At 34.9% G+C, this 18,005-nt stretch overlaps 1 long non-coding RNA gene across 1 annotated transcript; it reads right to left on the reverse strand.

The window, feature by feature from the left end:
* Positions 1 to 5,756: 5,756 nt before the first annotated feature.
* Positions 5,757 to 7,993, reverse strand: LOC111881182 (uncharacterized). Its single transcript, XR_002846720.3, has 5 exons — positions 7,682 to 7,993; positions 7,513 to 7,564; positions 6,933 to 7,056; positions 6,516 to 6,619; positions 5,757 to 5,936 (listed from the first exon to the last, which is right to left on the reverse strand). It is a non-coding gene; the product is annotated as an uncharacterized LOC111881182 (long non-coding RNA).
* Between the last annotated feature and the right edge of the window lie 10,012 nt (positions 7,994 to 18,005).

The raw sequence follows: 18,005 nt of genomic DNA on the forward strand, positions 1-18,005 counted from the left end.
TGAAGCTTCAAGGGTCGGCCTTAGATCCAGAGTTTGTGGAACCTTTCTGAGTTATTGAAGGTACTAAGTCGTTTCCTTCATTTAGATCTACTCTAGTTGTGAGTTTTGGGGCTTTTTAAGCCATGTTTAGATATTCATATGAGTTAGAAACCAGATCTGAGGTTGCTACTTCGGATCTAAATACATTTTGGCCTTGTGAAGCATAAAGTAACTACCCTTGAGTTGATTATAGAGCCTCCTTGCCTTAAACCCTGGTTTATGGTGTGTTTAGCCTAGATCTCCTTCTCTACACGTAAAGTTTGCAACTTTACATGAGGAATAGGCTTGGGAAGGGTAGATCTACAGTTTGGAGTTCATGCATGACTCAAAAGTCCTCTGCATGTATGAAGATCTGAATGGACTTGGCGAGTCCTTTGAGTGGACTCGGCGAGTAGCATAAAGATTCGAAGGAACTCGACGAATGGGATGAACAACTCGTCGAGTCGGATGAAGATTGCCTTGGACTCGGCGAGTCGGTTCTTGGGCTCGGCGAGTCAAGTCGTGGAACCCCAAACCCTTCAAGTTGAGACTTGAATCAGTGAGTCGAGTGGAGACTCGGTGAGTTGGACAGGTCAGGACTCGGAAATTGGTAGACTCGGCGAGTCGAGTCGCGATTGGAAGGACTTTGAGCATATGAACTCGGCGAGTCATTAGGTAGACTCGGCAAGTAGGGTTGACCTGGAAGGTTGACTTTGACCAGGACTTTGACTTTGGCCAGAGTTGACTTTGTTGACTTTTGAGAAGTCGGTTAGGCTAAGTGTTATATTGATATTGGTAGCTCGGGGAGCTAGCGGAGCAACGGTTCAGAGAATTGGGGGTCAGCATCCAGAAGGCTATCAACAAGTTCAACAGTTCGAGGTGAGTTTCCTTTTGTGTGAATGGGTCTAAGGCCATAATGCCGGCCCATGTAGTTATGAGTAGAAGACCCGGGGGTTAGCCCTAGGCACAGTATGCTAGTATGATATTCAGGACGAGGTCCATTGATAGCGGGCGGGTGCCCAAGGAATGGTTTTTATGATAGTTTATACTTGTTGTCTCTGTGATACATGTATGTGCCTGGTAGGGAGGTGAGTGTGGGCAAGGTCCCGTACCTCACCAATAGCAGAGTGTGGATGGTGTTCCACATCTCATTAGCAGCAGAACAGGGGCGAGGCCCAAGTTAGGGAAGGAGTGAGTGTGGGCTGGGCCCGTATCTCACTACCAGCAGGAGCATGGACGGGGTTCCATGACTCATCAGTAGCAGGACAAGGGCGAGGCCCAGGATAGGCGAGGCCTTAGGACAGGATCTGTTTGCATGTGTTTAGTTTATGAGTTGCGATATGTTTATGTGCTATTATATGTTAGCGGGCGGGGCCCAATGACAGGCGAGGCCTAAGTGAAACAGATTTGTATCCGAGCGGGGCTCGAAGCCAGGCGGGGCCTGGAGCGTTGGGGCCGTTGTAGCGGGCGCGGCTTGAGGCAGGGGGCGAGGCCCAGGATAGCGGGCGTGGCCAAGTATGTGAAGTATGTGGTTATGCATGGTATGTGGTAGGGTGGGGAACTCACTAAGCTTCGTGCTTACGGTTTTCAGTTTTGGTTCAGGTACTTCCGGTAGCGGAGGGAAGAGCTCGGGGTGATCGCATGGCACACACCATAGATTAGACAATCTGGGAATGTTTTACTCTGATAACGAACATGTATTTTGGAAATTAATACTCTGATTATGTTTTTGATTGATGATTTTGCTTAAAGTAATGTTTTATTAAAAGAAATTTTTAGTCTTGAATTTTGGGACGTTACAAATAGCTTAGACTTATATGGATTTATTTAGTTGGTGAGTTGCTTGTGTTTGATTTATTGTTACCTAGCATGCTTATGTATGTTGCTTTAGTTGCTTAAATTCATGTTCTGTGTAGCTTAGTGACCATTAACTGCATGAACTCTATAACCTGGTAATTTAGTGAACATTAAATTGCTAGAGCTAGATCAATCAAAATCTTAGTTAGTAATTGAAGTAATTAATTTAGTTGTGCTAGAGAACATAGATTATGACCATAATTGTGTTTGCATAATAAATCTTACATAGTATATTCATAAACATAATTGGTTTTGTGTTTAATTGTGTGTGACCATACATAGTTATACATGAATTAATTAAGTATTGGTAAATTTAGACCTAAATTACTAATATAACAATAACCAACTTAACAATAACAAGTTTGATTTTGGGTCAAACTTGAGGATTTTGGACTGTTGAATGAGATTTTATATGGTTTTGGTGTTAGTGGGTTCGCGGGTGCAAGCAATGCAGAAAAATGGATTGTATCGCAGTGTTTTAGAGTTTTCGATTAAGGTGAGTTTTCCTCATTGTGCTTGTGGGTCGAAGGCACCAATGTCGACCCACTAGATTATGTATCCTAGTATATAGGATATTGTTATGTTGTAGTGATCTGTTAGATTTGTATCCTGGTATATAGGATGTTGCTATGCGGTAGTGATCTGTAGATCTGTCTATTCGTCTGCTGACTAGTTATATGTTTATCTGATGCATATGTTGATATAGGTGTTGTTTGTTTTTTTAAGCCAAAATGTCTGCAGTCTGCGGACCACATCTGCAAGCGTCTGCGACAGAAGAGGTGGACAAAATGTCTGCAATCTGCAATAAGAAGAGTGTTTGTTTTTAACGTCTGTAGTTGCTGAAATAAACTGATTTTTCAAACTTAATTTCATGTCATAAACATAAAAAAAGCATTTTCAGCAGGGATTGGAGGCGATGAAGAAAGGAAAAGAAGATAGGCGATGTTTTATATTTGGTTTAGGTTAAAATGTGGCGCAAAGACCATTGAAGACAGTGGCTCATGTTTGCGCCAGGAAGACCTCGCGTATATATTTTTTGATCTGCGCACTTCCAAAAAACAAACACTATGTAAGGTCATATGTTTGAGCGTTGTCTGCGCAGCGCAAACAACCGTGATTGCATAGATCTGCACAAAAAAAGAAAACCAAACAACCCCATAGTGTGGTTGGGTTGAGACTGTACTACTTTGTGTTACCAGTCAACAATCTCGATGCAATCCAATCGGGAGTTTGTGGGCCACGACAATCCAATCGGAAGGTTATAGGCCAAGGGTAATCTGACCGGGAAGTTGTGGACCCAATATGTAGTATGTGTGACAATCCAACCGTGAAGTTGACCGGTAACCGTGAAGAAAAAGTTAGGTCATAAAGACTACCCAATTCATTATCCAACATGTGAAATTACAACGGTGTGATTTCTTTAGATCCAAAAGCGCCCTTAATCATAAATCGAAAATCAATAAACAAAAAAATCTGTGAAATTAAAGATTGCCAGCTGAAACAATTAATTTGAAAATTGAAATTTAAAAAAATCATCAATGAAGCTATCTGAGAAAAAACATTCTGAAAATTGAAATTAAAAAAAAAAAAAATCATCAACGAAGTTATTCGAGAAAATACATAATGAACTGACTTTACGCAAACCGTAGCAACACTCTTTTTCTTCATAGAGTTGATGATCGCATCCCCATGAAATCCATAAATTAGTTGATGAAAAGCAAACGGAAATTGAAGATATCATGTGAAATGTACCGATTGTCAATACAACACTTTCATTTACATGTCTAAAACCCTAATTTTTAGAATGGAACGGCGAAATTAGAAAAACCCAGTGAAAATAACATCGACTAATTCCTCTTACCTCCATCGGAAGCTGGTGGCCATTCCTGTCTTCCGGAGACACCGATAGTGATTAGGCAGAGGAGGAGGACGGTGCTGAAGGGAGGTAGGAGGTGGAAGCATCGACAAGAACAAATATGGAGGTAGCAGGTAGAGGCGGTGACTATACTCTGCAATCGAAAGCATGTTCTTCAAAAATCGATTAATATGCGTATGAGGCGATGGGAAGTCGGTGTAACAGATGAAGTGACAAAAATCAATAACTAAAGGGCAGAAACTGTCAAACCCTTAAATAAATGTGGTCAAGACTTAAATTGGGTAAACTTTACTGTTCATTAGAGTCCCTTAGATTTAATAAAGAACGAAGAGGGAGGTAGCAGGTGGAGGCGGTGGCTATGCTCTATTGAAAGCCTGTTCTTCAAAAACAGATAAATATGCGTATGAGGCTGTGGGAAGTCGATGTAACTGATGAAGTGACAAAAATCAATAACTGAAGGACAGAAACTGTCAAACCCTTAAATAAATGTGATCAAAACTTAAAATGAGTAAACTTTACTGTTGATTAGAGTTCCTTAGATTTAACAATATATATATATATATATATATATATATATATATATATATATATATATATATATATATACACTAGCCGTTTACCCGCGCCAAGCGACGTGGGCGAATAATGTTTTCAAAAATTAGTTTCGAGGGAGGATTAGTTCTTTTGCAAAATAATTTATTACATAATTGATTGTGGATTATTAATTGTGCAACAATTTTTTATACACCACATTTAATGTATAAACTTCGCTGCATTTAAATTGTTAATCAACCTTCGATTATAGACTTACCTTTAAGGGCAATACTTTTATAGTTAAATATTTTGGATAAGAATAATTGAAATGACAACTATATCTTATTTGTTGGAATCAAGTCCATTTTTTTAAATAAAATTATTATACATTAGATTATGTTATTTTGAACCAAAATTTAGTTAACATTTGAAAAAAAATTATAAATAAATAATATGTAAGCAATATAATATAAATTATATTAATGTTGAATAATGAGTCCGACTGTCCGATATAAAATAATTTAGAGGTATTCAAAACCGGATATCCGAAAATTCAGATGATACCTTTTTAGTATCCGAATGATCTATGTCTAAAAATTCGAATATATGGAATTTAGTATATTAGGTGTGTCAAACACAATCATCATCGAACCCATTTGTGTAAGCCACCTTTTCTTTTACTATTTCTATTTTGATGTAAAAAAAATATTTAAAAAATAATTAAAAAAATGTTGTATAAACATAAATCAAAAAAATATAATACTCATGCTCATCCCTATTAATCGCCTTTTCCATTTTAATGCTGAACTTGTTAAGAAAATAGTTTAAATTTTGTTTCTTTAATAGGTTATATCTCAAAGAAAAAAGTAAATACAATTTAAAAGTTAGAAAAAAATACTGAATTTATAACAAACAAAAGGAATATTATTTTTGGTAATTTATAACAAACAAAAGGAATATTATTTTTGGTAAAGGGGCAAAGCCTTATTATTTATTTTCAAGTGGTCAGCTTCTAAGCAATAGACATATTTTATAGTTTAGTAAATAATAAAATACAATAGATAGTTACAATCACCAAGTTGCTATTACAAAATTTTGTTTTCTACTACCAAAAAGCATATCATTCCATTTAACTTGTATATAATAAAAAAATGAAAAGATATTGAAGTAAAAACCGAGTCGTACCTGACTTATTTTGTTCAAAAGAGCAAACATTCATGCAAATGAAATACTTTTTTTGTATTTCTGTAAGAAGACAACTTTTTCGTAACAAACCATAGCCCAAAACGTTGAGTACATAAAAATCTTGTAGAGTAAAATATGTAACGTTTATACAAATGTGATACTAAGGGCATCCACATTCCACAATGAGGGTTCAAGGAAAAAACTGTGTTCATAACTTTTCGAAAGCATCCTTTAGAATGATAACCAATCACATATAAAGTGACATAAATAAAGTTGCAATGTAAGGACTTGATATTTAAGTGTTCAAAAACAACTTATTACATATAAAAAAATTGAAGGACTTGATATTTAAGTGTTCAAGTTTTTTCTCCGTTATTTATTGGCTTATTGGAATGATAAGGAGCATCTTTGGGATTAGATCCCTCTCACCATGTGATAAGTAGTAGCGGAGGGTACACATTTCTTCCTGAACACCAAACCAATATAAATTATGGATTACTAACGCCAACCATATCTTATATACTCTACATTAATGGTAAATACTATCAATGTGGGACAGTAAAAAAAACAGAGTTGCACAATTTGAATATATCAACTAAAAAAGTATAAAAACTAAAATTTATTAAATCAATGTACCTTAATTCTCCTTCCCAGCAACACATAGGTTAAAAACAAAAACTTAAAAATAAATTATGGCATTTTGTTTATCTTAGCCTAGAAATCTACAATTCCATAAAAGAACATAAACAGAGGGTTAAATGCAAGAAACCATGATATCCTACATCAATCTATTTCTATTACAACATCATACTCTCAATCTTTTTTTTTCTTAGTAAACCATTATTTTTTTAAAGCAATAACTAGATAATTGTAAGTAATATCATTCATTTATAACAATATAATAAAATAATAAACTTTTGATTTCAAAGTACAAAGAGGACAAAATGATGAAGCTTTTCATTTTAATCGCTTGCAATAAAAAATGATATTTCTCCATCAGATGTAAAGTTGATAAAAAATAAAGAGGACAAAAGAAGAAAATAACCTTGGGAGACAAATAATTAAAGTGATATGCTTCTGTGATTCTTCATTCAATGATCAGTTTAATCCAAAAGTCCATCCCAATATTGAAAATAGTCAACGTACATCCTGCAATTTAAATACAAACTTTCATAAACCAACCTAACACAAAATAAGCTAATCATACCTCAGAACCTAATGGATTTTTAACATTCAAAGTCACAAAAGACCAAATTTGTTGAAAATGTGTTTTTTCAAGATATCAAATAAAGGTTGATTTAATGCATCTTTGTCCATTTCAATAAAAAAACCCACAAAAACCTCAAAAGAGAAATACATGAACCAATTGTTCATTATGACAAACCAAGATAACATGAAAGAAGCTTTGAATAGACAACTCTAACTCCTTACTGAATAACAGGATGCATCTATTTTAAATTACCTCAAAAAGAGAATGCATCCATAACTTCAACATATTTCTTTGTCTGAACATGGCTTGGGATACGTAGGGATTCCTTATACGGAGCTGATCAAGAGCACGTGGCTTCAATTATATGGATTTTGACCTATTTCAAAAATACTTTACTAAGCATGGATATGTTTAAAGGATAAACTTGCAAAAAAAAAATATCAAATTGACAACAAAAGCAACAAAGCTGGGAACCAACATTGTACAAAAAGACATAGATAACTCACTCAAACTTAAAAAGTTCCTATTAGAAAACAAAAAACAAACCTGGAAACCAACATCGAACAAAGCCCCTGGTTTCTTTTCTACAATGAAAAATCATCAACACCCACACATCCAACATAAAAACATATAAAAAGACACGGAAAACTCAAAATGAACATCAGGATAACCCGGAACAAACAAATTAAACACACAAACTATGCCATCTTTGCATTATGTATTCTATTTTATAGCCTTTGCATTACTTGGTGATTATCATCAAAATGACCACAACTACGCCATCTTTGTTGTGAAGATAACGAAAGTGAACAATAAAATCTTACTAACTTACTATTTAGAACATAATCAGGCTTCATTTGTTGGAAAGAAAGACCAGGTAATGGCTGAGAAAAAAAAGACAATCTTTAAGACATTTGACAAAAAAAATCAAAATTAACAAAATTCATTATCAACATAAACATAATCTTTAAGAGATTAGACAAAGAAAAGAATGAACTAACCCAAAGAGCTTGATATGGTTGGAGTTGGGTCTATTAATGTTGGGATTGGTTACTTTGAGATTAGAAGGATGGAATATTGGAATTGTCATCCCCATGCTTGTTGAATCGTTTGCATATGGATCATCCACAATATGCTAAGGGCACCTTCACATCAACCATTATTTTCCATGGATTTTTACTGTTCCTTTCCTATCTATTTACTTCATCATTAACCTGTAAATGGGAGGAATGGAAATTAGACACTGGGGTAAATTTACAGACTTAACGCACCATGGTAGAAAAGCAAGGTAGATCCATCATACATCACTTCTTTTTTCCCTGGTTAAGTTTAAGATGAACAAATTAGAAATTGGTGTTTAAAAGGTTGTTAATAGCCTCATCTGCATGCTTTTCTACATAATATAACCTCCAACAAACTAAACCCATAAATTAACCAACCCAAATTGAAGAATTTAGCAAAAGTCATGGATTTGACTATTATTAGGAACGTGTGATTAGAGTTGAATGTGTACCTATTATCGAGGGTTTATACTCCCAAAAGATCGCTGAGGTTTGCTAAGAATCGAACGAAAAGGTTGACTTCCAGGGTCGCGACATCGACCAAAGGGTGGTTGATCGTGGCAGCGGGATAGGGTTAGGGTTACTCGTCTTGATAGAAGGTAGAAGTGGCGGACACCGGTGACGGAAAAGGTAGACTTCCAGGGCATCGATTCTGTCTTTGGTGGAGACAGGTGGTGGTACGCTGCTCGTGTGTGATGTTGTCGGGAGTCAGGGAAGAACACGTTACGTCGTGAGGGTGAAGAGATAAAGAGAGAAAGATGAGATTTGGTTTGATGGCGGTTGTCGTGTGCGAGATTAGGGTAACATACCGTGTAATAGGTATATCATGTACATAATATTATTGTAAATGATGCAGTAGGTATTGTACTCTTAATTTTTAAGAAATAGGCAATATGTTTAATAATATCGTATATATATATATATATATATATATATATATATATATATATATATATATAGTTAGGTTATATTGTTTCCAGTAACTATTGTGTGCCAGAATGCACAGATCTGGACCATCGGATGAATAGAATCAACAATCATGATCTGAGGGTCTATGATATTACAATAGGGTAGCATGTATCATATAATCACACAATTTTTATCAAAATGATATTTTGGACAATTAACTACATTTATAAAAGGAAATTTTCGGATTTTTAGGGATGAGTAATTCTCCTAATTTAAAAAAATCTGAATTTTTTAATTAATTCAATTTCAATTTTTACCGATTTTATTCTATCAGAATATTTTTTTTGTTAGAATGATACTCTTTCAGAATTATATTCTAATAGAATATTACTGAAGAAAAACAAAATTCATGAATAAGATGTTCAAATAACAAACATTCTAATATATTCTTATACATCCGAACTTAAATACAAATTCATACATATTCTTACAGACTAAAAGTCTTATACATTTTAATATAGTTATAAAAATTCTAAAAGAATACAAACAAAAATGAATAACATTCTTAAAAAAAATAACAACATTCCGCTAGAATACTATCGTGTGCCATGTTTTCTTCTTGAATTCTTGAATTCTGAAACAATATTGCTGTTTTTGGATGTTGAATCTTGAAATTCTGAAAAAATATTGTTGTTTTTCTTCATTCTTTGAGAATGAAGTATCATATATATTTTTTTTCATAAGTTTCCTCATCATTCCTGCATCATCCTATCAACTACACTTTAAGCCTACAAATAATTAATTGCAATGCTTTCAGAATACAACAAAAATATTCTTACAGAATAAACTATTCTTGCAGAATAAAATATAATCATTTTACTTGGAACAAGGGGAAAAAGGTTAATAGAAAACTCAAGTAAGGATTGAAAGAAAAAGAAAAATCAGTGAATAAATCAAATGGAAAATCCATGTGAATAATCGTAAATCATTAGCATTCAGATGAAGAATTGCAAGCAATCAATAAGTAGAAAAATCGAAAATCAAATATTACAGTGAATAATGGAAGAATTGAGTAGCCGCGATGAAGTTTTAACTTATATTCTTATAGAATTTATAACATATTTTTTTTCAAAATAAAAACACCTAAATAACGTAACTACACATATTAACGTCAATTCTAAAAGAATATTTCAATTTTGTTTCTTGCTTAAACTTAAATTCCATAAGAATTCTAACATAATTATAATAACTCGTTAATCACAATAATCAACAGATTTTATAAATCACAACGAAGAGTTTTTTAAAACAAAATCAAATGGGATATATTATAAGTTTTAATGAAAATAAAGCCAACCAAAATGCCAGTACTTTTACGTATGAACATTGATCATCCATTTATCCAACCAACATAAAATTTCGACTAAAAATACAAAAGTTTTAAATACTTATACAGTAAATAGCAAAACATTACCTACACCTGCTTTATTAGCTTTACTATGCCGTAGAAATCAATAAACTACAAAATCATTTCCTTCGATTAATGGAAAAGAGAGAATAATAGTGGTGTAATGTCCCACCATGCGAAATCAGAAAAACTAAACCACATATTGTGTGACAACCCGATATTTCAACTCTTTGTAATGACCTAAAAAGTCAAATATTGTAACCACTTTTGAGTTAATAAAATTAACTTTGATAATAAAATGTCCAAAAAGTTCTATTTAAATTCCTTTTATGTTTAAATGTCATTAAACCATGATCGTACGTAAAAAGAACGCCCAAATCCGACTTCGTATATTGAAGTTATGATTTTTCCAAGTTCGGCTTAGCAACAGACAACTAAAAACTCGAATTGGAGATCGAGCGACTTTTGGCCAGAATAACCTAAACGAGAATCGAAGGTCTCGACAATGGTATTTCAGCGGTAAAAAGTCTGGCAAAAACCGACGTCAGATAAAGAAGTTATGAATTTTTAAAGAAATTCCTTAATCACGACATTTTATAAAATAAATAATAAAAATAATTTCGGAATTTGCCAACGGAATCTAAACGAAAGTTGTAAAGCGTAGTCTCACCTACGCGTGGATATAAAGACCATCGAAAACGGAGTTCGTATGAAGAAGATATGATTTTTTGAAGTTTATTAAATAAATTATATATAAAAATAAATCAAAAATCCGGTAATATCCGAAGGAGGAGTCAGCGTCCTCATCCGAGTTACGCACTGCGTAACCCAGTACGCCCCGCGTACCCGAGGGCCTTGGTCTCGGTCCGTCCACGTCGCCCCGAGCGAAGCAGTCGAGGACTCGGTCACGGGTGACGCACGAGTACGCACTGCGTACGAGCGTACACCCCGCGTATCGAGGCCTCTCAACCCCTATAAAAGGGATGCGAGGGTTTCCGGAAAACTTGCTCATTTCTTCTCATTTCTCTTGCGTTTTGCCTCGTTTTCCATGCCCGTTCAAACCCGAAGCCCTGGTCATTTTGCTCAACTCCCGAAGGTCGATTTTACTCCCGAGATTCTCGAGAATCCCGAGAAAAATCCATTTCCCGAGACGAAACTCTGCCCGGTTTTCCATCTCGCTATCTTCAAACTTTCAAGTGAGTTCATACCCCTTAATTAACCTTTTAAATGTTCTATAAATGCTTTTATATGCTTTCAAGGGGGGAATACAAGTAAAACACACGAGTATTATCATGTGTTACATAAAGAATTATTTTATATGCTTTTATATATATCCAAATCACATGTGATTTATAAACTTTATAGGAAACTTTCATATATAAAATATGTTACGATAGCATTCTATCTTTTGAAATATAAATTGTTCTAATGCATGTATAAACTAAACATTTTCTTAGATTATATGTATATTTGTCTATCTTAGGCTCTACAAAAATCTATGCTTTCATAACAAATGATTTTTTTTCTAGGTATTTCTAAACAAACGAGACACACTTTTAAAACTATAATAGGTATAGTTTTACGAACAAATTTCTAACTCTTACGTACTAGAAACATGAGTTTCAAGAAGTCACTTTCATATACAAGAACAAACGAAACATTTTAAACAAGTAGATCTGTTTTTATACCATGGTTTTTGTGAGACACTAACTTCACGTACGTTCGAGTACACATTTCAAGTCCTGTATTATATACCAGAATCCCTTGGAGGGGGAGCATGGTGTTTGAAACGACCCAAAAATACGACCCAAAAATTTTCATTTTTTTCAATATAATCAAAACCATAATATGAGTAGCATAACATAAAAACATACGCGATGTATCCCAATCATAATAAAATACTGTGCGGAAAACTGTATCATACTACATCAAATCCAAAACAACTAAAACCATCCCCAGGATAAAAGCTAAGCTGTGGTGTGTGCGATGCTGTCACCCCGAGCTCTTCCCTTTGCTTGCGGAAGTACCTGAAACCAAAACCGAAACTGTAAGCACGAAGCTTAGTGAGCTCCCCCAAAATACCACATACCATACAATAACATATAACACATATTGGGCCTTGCCCACTGCATCGGGCCGAAGCCCGGAAACTGCATCGGACCGAAGTCCGGAACTGACTGGGACCTTGTCCCCTGCATCGGACCGAAGTCCGGAACTAACTGCATCGGACCGAAGTCCGGAACTAACTGCATCAGACCGAAGTCCGGAACTAACTGGGACCTTGTCCCCTGCATCGGACCGGAGTCCGGAACTAACTGACTGAACATATCATAGCATATCAACTAGCATGAACACATATACTGCATACTACATCGAGCCGTAGCCCGGAACACATAACACGTAACACATAAAACATAGCACATAAATCCTGTCTGAGCCACGAAGGCATCAAACATACTAGCTGCTACATCGGACCGAAGTCCGGAAACTACTGCTAACTGGACGGGCCGACATTGTGGCCTTAGACCCGTCCCTACTTGAAGGAAACTCACCTCGTAAGCTGGCTGCTGAGTGTGTGGCTCGGGAAACTAACGGCTGCTGCTCCTGAATCTCCTCGGCTACAAGTCCATAAGCACACTCAATCAAATACTAAACACTGCACTTGGGGTAAAATGACTCTTTTACCCTTGGTCAAAGTCAACTCTCTTTGGGCTGACTCGCCGAGTTGGGCCACCCAACTCGCCGAGTCCTACTCTCACTTCTCAGTTCTACACGCTGCTACTCGTCGAGTGTGGCATCGACTCGACGAGTACCCTCTTGATCCAAGAACTCAGACAATCTTCATCCGACTCGCCGAGCCGTATGAACAAACTCGACGAGTTGTTCATGATCCTAAGAAGATTGCCTTGGACTCGCCGAGTTGTATGAACAACTCGCCGAGTCCCTCCATCACTGAGTCTACCCTCAACTCGCTGAGTCCACTCTCTAACTCACTGGATTCACTCGACACTGATCAAAATGAAGGACTCGGGAACTCGCGACCCAACTCGCCGAGTCGTTCTTCCCGACTCGCCGAGTTGCCGCCATGCAACTGACTTTTACTCGATTTTGTTTGAATCCAACACATACAATTGATAGATCTGAGTCCAATAAGCTGATTTACCACGTAAAGTTTCCAACTTTACGTGCACAACCTCATGAATAAGGGAAATAAGGCTAAAAGATGCATAAAATGGGTAGATCTATGGTTAATATGCAAAGTAACTCCAAAAAGACAGTAGATCTGGGCTCTACAACACCCCATCATTCAGATCTAAAGATATCTCGACTTATTAAGGCATTCATGCAAACATAAGGCTTGGAACAAGCATCAACTAGCTCTTAGGAGAGCCCTAATGGAAGTTTAAAGCATATAACAAGAGGGGAACTCCGAAAATACCTCAAATAACTCAGATTTGCCCTTGGATCTTTGCACTACAACTCTTCTCCTTGCTTCTTTCTTCTTCTCCTTCTTCACACCTTCACAAAATGGCACCAAAAACACTTATAAGCTCTCAAGGGAGGATTAGGGTTTTCTCACTGTGTTCTCAGGGTGAGGGAGGCGAGAATGGGGCTATAAGGTGGTTTAAATAGTGGGCAACCCGGGGATTTAGGGTTTCACCCAGACGGATGGACTCGCCGAGTCCAGGATATGGACTCGCCGAGTCCCCGGCTCACGCGTGCTCGCAGCCGCGACCCTACTCGGCGAGTCAGGCTATGAACTCGCCGAGTTCCTCTTGCAAAACTTACAACAATTACCAAGGAATTAACATACCGGAAACGGGTCGTTACAGTGTTTGTGTATAGATCTATACGGGCTTGACAACCCGCGCCCTGACTGTTAGCTACAGTCCACCATTTGGGTGACAAAAGTCATAACATTCCAACGCCTGAAGAACGTTGTGTATAGGCATTCCGAGTCAATAGTATGGTTATAAAACTCACATGGGGTATTAAAAATGCATTGATTTACAAGGTTTTCAAACACATTGGTTATTTTACACTTACATACATTTTAGAAACAAACATTGGTCTTGAGAGAAGGCTACTTTTATACTAGTAGAAAATATAGAATTTTCTAAACACAAACAAACAAGGACAAAACATTTCATTTCATACAAACATTGTGTTAGACATTAAAGACTTTTAATTTATTCTAACAGAATGTACTCGAGTCACTTGATCAAGTATTCCCCGAGTCACCTGATCCAAATTATCGACTTAATCTAATTATAATGACTACATTGTAGCTAACATAGATGACATTACTTTGGAAAAAGGTCAGCTTATTACAAGCTAGAATGTGGTAAATATGACAGTTCAAAGATCACAAATGTTTCTAAAGAAAGAGTGCTAAAAATATAGCTGTAACATCGCATGTTCGAAGGACTATAACCCAGCCAATATTAATCAAATTGAAATGACTTCTGAACCTAACTTGTAGCTAACACCAAGGAGAATATGCAGAAACAAATTTCAGATCATTCCAAGCTAGTATGAGAGGGATATGATAGTTCAAATATTACAAAAAAAATGACTGAAATATTTGATTCAAGCATTTTAACAAACATTTGGCGGGCAAAATCAGATGCACAAATCTTTATACTCCATTTGATGAAACATACAACATATGTAATTAATAAAAACATGAATGTAACTAAATTTACAAAAAAGAGTGTATACCTTCAAATACTAACAAGTAATTTGTATTATCAAGAGTACGGAATTACTTCAAATAAATCAAATTAAATCATCATGTTTATGGAATAACTAGTCATAAGCAAAGTCAAAATCACTTCTTGAAAGCATGTGTCAGCATTGTTTTCCATGGTGGGCCTGTTTATTGGATTGTGTTTCAAAAAATGGAAATGGAAGGGGAGCGAGAGATAAGATAGGGCTGAGGAGATAGAATAGATAATAGAGTGTATACCTGGAAGTCGGCTATCTCCAAATTGAAGCTTGGAAGCAGATAAGTACTCGTATGCTATCCTCTTTAAAAAAAAGCTTCGATGGAGGATGGGGAACAGGGTATACAGATGAATGAAAAACAAAAAGCCCTAATTTTTAGCTTCAATTTGCAGGAAGTTCAACAACCTCTTGTCCACTATGAATTGATGGAGCACCTTCTTCTTAACGAGGGTGAGCAGAAACATAAACGGGTAGTGAAGGACAGTTGGTGAAGACGATAGTTGAGGAGGTGGCTATCTCATGGTTATACGTTTCGGCTATGGTGGGTGAAGAAGATAATCGTATTGGAGTTTGATGAATACTCTGATATAGAATTAGGGTTATGAAGATGAAGGAACCGTGATTTAAGGGATCAAATACGTCATATTCTATTATTTCCTTAATTATAGGATTCCAATTAAATTATTTCCTTAATTAAAAGTATAAAAAGTCTAAAATACCCATTAATGATTTATTTAATTATTTATTATTTCTTGAATTCTCATTGGTGCATTTAGGCACACAATAGTTGCTAGAAACACTTGAACCTAGCTCTCTCTCTCTCTCTCTCTCTCTCTCTATATATATATATATATATATATATATATATATATATATTAGGTGTGAGACCCATGTATTACATGAGTTTAATTAAAAAAATAAATATGAAATTTTAATAATTTGAATGGTTTGAATTTATAAAGAAAAATAAGAAAAAATTTGAATTATTAAAATTAATGAGACTTTAATGTATTGAATACATTATATATATAAACCATTTTTAATAAATACTTTACATATTAAATGTGAAATTTTAATTTAATAAAATGAAAAGTGGAAAATAGAAAATTTAAAAATTATAGAAAATGACATGTGTCCAAATGAATGAGAAGAGGACATGTGGCAAAAAAAAACTTTTATTTATTATAGTATATATATATATATATATATATATATATATATATATATATATATATATATATATATATATATATATATATATATATATATATATATATATATATAATGTATAATAAACTAACGTCACTGGTTTGTCTGTTTACACCATTGTCGACTCATAAACGGTCTAATATCTCTTAATCTATCGCACCCCCTCTTATAAGTCACTCAAATCCTTCCCCTTTCCCTATTTCCAAAATTATCCAGCAACAGTATTTGATGAATCTACAAAAAAAAATTAGGGTTTTCACCTCTTCGTGGAGCTGCCGACGTGGTTTTCCTTTGGATCTCGATGCTCAATTCCGATGAGATTTTAGCGAAATTCCACCACACATTCCTTGGGCTTCATCTCAAGGATGGCATACTTGTTTTTTTTATAGACCGAAATCCAGTTCCCTGTTAATAAGGGATACCTAATATGCTTCCCGATGAAGGTGAGATGTGATTAACACTTTTGTTTGTTAGATTGTATGCAATATGCGCATGAATTACATTGAAGTTTTTTGCTGTTTAAATATTAGGAATTTTGGTGGATCAAAATCTCCCCTTTTTTATTATGAATTTAGGGTTCGTGAAATTGTGCAAAATTCTACGTTTATGATGTTCATCAATTTCAGTATATATGTTCATATTATTAAGAATCTTTATATAGTTTAATGGTTTGATTTTCTAATTTTTGTTCTATTATATTTTTTAGTTTTAATGTTTGGTTGTGTATGTGGCTAAAGTGAATAACAATTAATTGATGTTAATATAATTTTCTATAGCTATATTATCAGCCATCAAGGATTATGATCTTACAACGCTATGTATGTTTTATCTCATTAGTCATTAGCAATCATAATTTCACACTTGTTATTATCTATGTCATCTATTCTCTACATTTAACGAATGAAATTAATAAGCTGAGAATAACATTCTTTTGGAAAATTAAAAATGGTGTGGCTGTGGAAGAGATACTAAAAAGCTTAGAAACGCTGAATCATAAAATTGTTAGAATCGGATCATATTTTTAGAGTTGGAGCATTATAAACTTTTGAATCATATTATTTTCGGATATTAATAATTTATTGGATCATAATAATATATTTGGATCATAAACTTGTTGGCTGTAGATCACATGTTCTATACGTGTGTTTTACCTCATTAGCAATTTTAATTAAATTAAAGAAAGGTAATATACATCTTCTAAATACCCTGAAGTAGTAGTACACTTGACATGGTAAGTTGGTCTTTTTGTTGACTTTTTGCGGTATTGACATTCTTAGGGATTTGTTACGACGTCATGAATGAGTTACTGCACTCACTTTCTTACGGTGAAGGAATCCGATATAAGATAGGGGACGGGGATGATGGAAACTTGATGGAGGAGTTTGAACTAATCCAACTTAAATTTTGATATTCAGATGGTATGAACGCTTCTCATAAACTGTTTTAAGCTTACAATGTTTATGTGTGTCCATATATCAACTATTCTACTTGTATACAAATGATACTTAGAGCTTCCTGTTTTTTTTTTGGCTATCCAACCCTTAATTAACTTATTGGTTAAGAATTATGGTTTACTTTAGGGTAAATTAAACTATGTATTATAGTTATAGATTACACTGGATTCAACCTTTTCAAAACCCAAAGGGGGTTGCCCATATTCACACATGGTAAGTTAGTCTTTTTGTTCACTTTATTCTAATGTGAAGTGTACTACTTCAAGAAGATGTAATATTATAAAATATGGTTTTGCAAATTCAAGCTATTCCAAGATAAATAACATCAGCTAGAAGAATTAGTCCAATATGGGGACTCAAATTTTTATTTTTAAAAGGTGGATGGAATGTTAATGTGGATGCACTTTGTGTGAGTCAAGGTTAGAGACACCTAATTACAATTAGCCGGGCTCTCTGTGTTGAGAGATAGGGGGAAATACACTTGATGGATGATTGTTATACTTATACACACAATATCTTGCAATAATGAATGAGTGCAACATGCAAAACTTGTATGCAT

The sequence above is a fragment of the Lactuca sativa genome, chromosome 9 (assembly GCF_002870075.4).
Source record: "Lactuca sativa cultivar Salinas chromosome 9, Lsat_Salinas_v11, whole genome shotgun sequence".
NCBI classification, from domain to species: domain Eukaryota; kingdom Viridiplantae; phylum Streptophyta; class Magnoliopsida; order Asterales; family Asteraceae; genus Lactuca; species Lactuca sativa.